We start from the raw sequence: 5,507 nt of genomic DNA, 5'->3' as shown, positions 1-5,507 counted from the left end.
CTCTCTTGCTTGGGATTCCTACATACGTGTGGGCACCCCATTTTGGATATGAGAGCCATCTTTTTAAGGGGGGGGGGGTTGTGGATTTTTGCTTCACTCACTTTCTCTCCCTATCTTTTCTACAAAGCACGCTCTTGTTAAAGAAAAAGGTTTTGGGAATCCTATGCCCTGCTAGCTCCTTATATTCCCATAGTTTGGTTCTTATTGCTGTGTCCCTTTTTAGATTACAAGATTCCCATGTTGATCATCATCAACTCTTAATAAAAAGTTCTATTTTTATTTTCATCATTACTCAAACATACCATATGGAACTTCTTTGTACCATAACTACATTGCAATAGGGACACTGATTGTATGGTCGGTCAAAAATTACATTTGACCTATTATGATCAATATCCTTGCACCCAAATGTTTCACCCATAAATGGAGCATTTGATATGGGATAATATAGTGTATTCGGCTGTGCTTTGTTTATGGTATTTAAAATTTTAAATGAGGTTTTCTGACCATTCTTCTTAGATTACAAACATTGGTTTGGTGTTGATAGTGATGTGTTGGCGCGTGTGGGCCACCTCTGAACATGATCGAAGGCTATATATATATATATATATATATATATATATATATATATAAGTACTAGGTAGGACCGTAGGAGCAATTAAGTGTTTTTTTTTATTAAAAAAAAAAAAAAGTTTAAATTGCAGGCCCCGTAAGACTGGAGCCCTATTAGCGAAGAAAGAATGTGTAATTAAAGATGTGCTCAAATGGGACACGGCATGCCACTACTTGAATTTCCCGCTAACACAATGGATTGGGTTTTCTCGATTGATATTAAAATGGTCTTAAAGTATCCGATAGACAGTCTAACAAAGAAAGTGCACTAATTAATTAGTGAATTCTACTTGAGATCAGTAGGGTTTACGTGTTTTTTTACGCGACTACTAAAAGCTAACATAAATTCAACACGAAATTAACAAATTATATATATTCGAAGAATGGACGATTCGAACTCGATATGGTGGTGCCAAAATGGTGCCCTTGCGAAATGGTAAAGAATTTTTCACGAATGGCAAATTGATCAAGATAGAATTTATATATGCAAAGAGTTGATGTATTGAGAGCATACTGTTACATTGATATTTAGAAAGTTGATATTAATATTTATGGAATTAAGGGTGGGGGGTCTCATAGCCTGCAAAGTGGCAAAGAGAGCTCTCAGGTTGTATCACATTCTGTCAATTATATTACTAATTAAATGGCGGGTCTATCTCTTTAGCATCTTTCAATAAAGATATGTTTACAGATCGAACTGGGCGGGCATGCAGGAGTACTAGTGATCCCTAGCTCTGCCTTGTGACTTGACACCACCTCTTCCTCTTTGTGATATATCCTTCCCCCGAAAGTCACACTTCCCTGTCATTCTGCTTTTTCTGAGGAAACCAAATAAATAAATGACAGAAAAAAAGATGGGAATTACAGCAAGATAGTCAAAAGTCTCAATGAAGCAGTGTAACCCCAGCTTAGTTCCTTTTTCATGACCTGAGGCGCCTGAGGGTTGGTCCATTTTTCTCCTTTTCTTTTTCTCTGCCCGAGTCTCTCAGTCTAGGAATATTATTGACGACTACTAATGAGATGAGCAAAGCATAGGAATATATTAACACCAAGCATGGGATATGTCAGTCATGCAGCTGGGCTTTCATCCCAACCGTTTGATCTCCAAATATCTTTGCTTTATTCATGATCATTTTCTGTGCTGAGATGAAGAGGGTCCATTGTCCAAGCTAGGTTCCTCCCACTAGGAAAGAAAGAAAAAAATTAAAGGGGGCAACAGTTTTTTGTTACTTATTTTTTTGGGGTCACTCTTGAATTGTCACAGCCTCCAAAGTGTCTTTATTTTGCTACTCATCATTCTATGTACTTACAACATGAGGAGTGACTAAACTGGTGGATTTACTAAGCAATTTATAAGTATTATAATTTATACATATATATTGATCAGAAACTTCGGGGAAGGTCTCTAGCTATGAGCAGGAGGATATATATCAATATATGCACCTCCCTCGTGGCCCACTTGATCGTACACAAAAAAATCCTGTCCAAAGAGGATGGTGATCGATCAAGAGAGAAAATACAATTTTAAGATACTATATAGGGTATATAGGAGTAGGCCTATCAAGCTCACAAGGGTAAGAGAAGATTAGCTGTAATGGACGATTACTTACTTTTACAGGGAAACTTCATCATTTTTTGTCAGATTCTATTTGAGAAAGAGAAAATGTAAATATATATGTATATCATTGAAATAGCAAGATGGTTTTGATTGAGCTTTTAACTGAAGTTCATGTACTGTCTTGTAAATGATTTACTTACAAAGCTCCATGGGACCCCAACCACCACTCCATGACAGAACAAAGTTGAAAGCTCGTGTTAGTGTACTTTTTCTCCACTGCAAATCTCCTTTCTTTTCTTTTCTTTTTTTCTTATTGGCTTTGAAGCTAGAACTAAAATGGAGCCAGGGCCGCAACCCCATGTGTCACATGTTATTATGGTGCCCTTAAGCTTCCTTCAAAAAAAAAAAAAAAAACCCTTTACTAGTTCAAGGTAAGTGAGCCGTATATAAATGGTATAATAAATTGTAAATTTGTTCAAAATTTGACAATTTTCGTAAACATAAAAAGCTAAAAAAAACTATGAGAATTATTCAAAATTGAATTGGAATTTATTATTAGGACCCAATTCTATATATATATATATATATAGAGAGAGAGAGAGAGAGAGAGAGAGAGCGCCAAGGAAGAGGGGTACCGTAAAACCCAGAAATGGAGCCATGGGGTAAATGGGCCAGGAGAGCGTCGTCACGTCTAATCTAACCTTATCAACAATTAATTTGGGCCCCATCTATTTGCTCAGGCATGGGCCAAGCTATCCCATTTCCTTGGTCTGAATTTTCTTTTTAAAATTTCTGGGACCAGAGGCTAACTTCACAACGGAATTAACTGGAATTGGGCCGCATGGTTTCATTTCATGGTATAGTACTGCAGGGAGATATTAAATAAACGCAGCGTTTCAATTCATTTTTTTAAGATTTTAAATTCAACTTTTAAGTCCTTCAGATATTTCAATTTTTCGTTTCAGTCATTCCATCTGTAATATTGTACGATTTCTTATGTGACATTAATGCCTTTTAATGCCACACCAACATTTTTGCAACATCAATTTTTTTAAAAAAATAATTTTTTTATTAGAAGTTTAACCTTTTTTTTAGAAAAAAAAAAGAAAAGAAAAAGGAATGTATCAGCCACCCCAGATCTATGCAATGCAAGGGAGGAGTGCCACCCTTGAAGTGGTTGAGCAAGCCACCTAGTGGCAGAACTAGACAATTAATATTGGGGGTACCGCTAAATTTTTTTTTGAGGGTGTCGAGTTGTAACTTGCATAAGTAGAAAAGAAAAAAAAAAAAAAAAGGGGTGCCGTGGAACTTAGGTAGGAAAACAGCAAAATAAAAAAATAAAAAATTTAAAACTTTGGGCTGCCGTGGCTCCACCACTGAGGCCAAACCCCTCCTTTGCAGGAATGTAAGGGTGGCTCAGCTGGCTCTCATTTTTTAGGAAAAAAATATATATATATATCTCCTTTTTTAAGAATTAAATTGATGGGGCAAAAATGCTAATGTTGGTATTATCGAATTTTAATGCCAAATCAGCATTTTAAAACAATTTTGAACATAATGGCTAAAAAAAAAAAAAAAAAGGGAAAAACTCAAGAACTTAAAATTCAAATTTTCTCCAAAAAGTAAGTTGAGATGCAACATTTACTAATAGAGTAAATTAGGATTAATTATACCATGTCCCCTTAAACTACTACCCTATTTGCACTTACATATTAAATTACGACTCCTTATGAAATACCACTTTATTACTAGTAGGTACGTGAGTCAGATCTGAGAATTAAATATGGATAAAAATGCATCATGTGCCTCACATGCGACAGTTGTCCATTCATTTTTTTAAAAATGCCCCCATTTTGGTATATCAAATGTCAAAATTACCTTGACTTATTGGTTTGATGTAAAATAATGTTGGTTCACCAAAATACCCATTCTAGATGTAGTAAATTAGAAAGATTCCCAAATGTAATTGAAAATCATTAATTAAGCACTTTACTTGAAAGACAATATTACATATACGAAACACATCAGTTTAAAAAACTCCGTACAACAGAGGGTTGGTCGTGCATGCATTCACGACAAGGCCACCTCTTGCATCCATAAGTCACCCCCTTTCATGCAACTTTACACCTATCTTGAAAGAGATGTGGGCCACGTAGTCGCCCCACGGGGGTGCATACACTCGCTTCTCTACAAATATTAGATACCAATATCTCTTAGATATATATATTTTTTGTTTGCTCATAACAAAGTAACAATTTGGGAAAGCGAATTGCAATGAGTCGTATTTTAAAAATGTAAGTGCAAATAGATTGTACTATTTTTTTTTTATATGATCGCAAAAAGATAGAGGAAGATTCGAATTAGTAATTTTCATAGACAGTTGAACTACCATTTAAAGTATATTGCAATCATAATTTAACAATATAATATTCTACTAGTGTTCAAAATTAAGAGTTTGAGTTATAAATGTAACAAACATAATATCGAATATAAAAGATAATATATTCGTTTTCTGGTAAATAAATTATTAAGAAATAGAAGGAAAAAAAAAAGAAAAAAAAAGGAACTAGAAAACTCTATAAGACCTTTGACATTTGGTATAAATTCAGTTTTTCCTAAATAAAAAGTAAATAAAATAAAAATTTCTGGTCCAAAATTTTCCTGAATATTCATGGATAAGTTTCTGTCTCTTTATCCAAACAGATGAATGTAAGGAATAGAGCATGAATACAAAAACTTCCTGGATAAGATGTGATTTTCAGGCAAAAAACTGATCCACATCCGATCGTGGGCCATTGTTGGACTTGGAGCCCAAAATGTCGAGGGTGAGTCATATGGGGTATCTGAATAATTTCTAATAAAGATTGGGAATTGATTAGATTCGTCTTCGACCATTTGACCCTACAAAATACAAAATACATGCATGGGGGGGCACCCAGAGGCAGAAATTAAACAACTGAGAGCGACTGCCAATAACTTTTTTTGAATGGGGGGAAAAAGAAAGAAAGAAAGAAAAAATGAATATTCATTTGGCATAGTTGTTCGTTGCCTTGGATGTCTGAGGGCTGCATTATTGATGAATGCTTTGATTTCAAATTTAAAACATTTGGCATGCTCTGTTTCAAGTGCTAAAACAGAGCTTCTGTTTTCTCTTTTGGTCTGGACTCTTTTGTTCCAAAATAGCTGACAAAAGATACAATGAAAATGTTGCGCTTGTGTCCCAAATTTAATGTATTTTTCTAACTCAAAAGCTTCAAAAGCTATACATATTGTAAATGGAACAAACAACAGGTCACAACGTATAATATTCATGTATTTGACTAGAGGAAGATCAAAA

Source organism: Corylus avellana, chromosome ca4 (assembly GCF_901000735.1).
Source record: "Corylus avellana chromosome ca4, CavTom2PMs-1.0".
Lineage (NCBI taxonomy): Eukaryota > Viridiplantae > Streptophyta > Magnoliopsida > Fagales > Betulaceae > Corylus > Corylus avellana.
The sequence above is the reverse complement of the archived record's forward strand: the minus strand, read 5'-3'. Positions refer to the sequence as shown.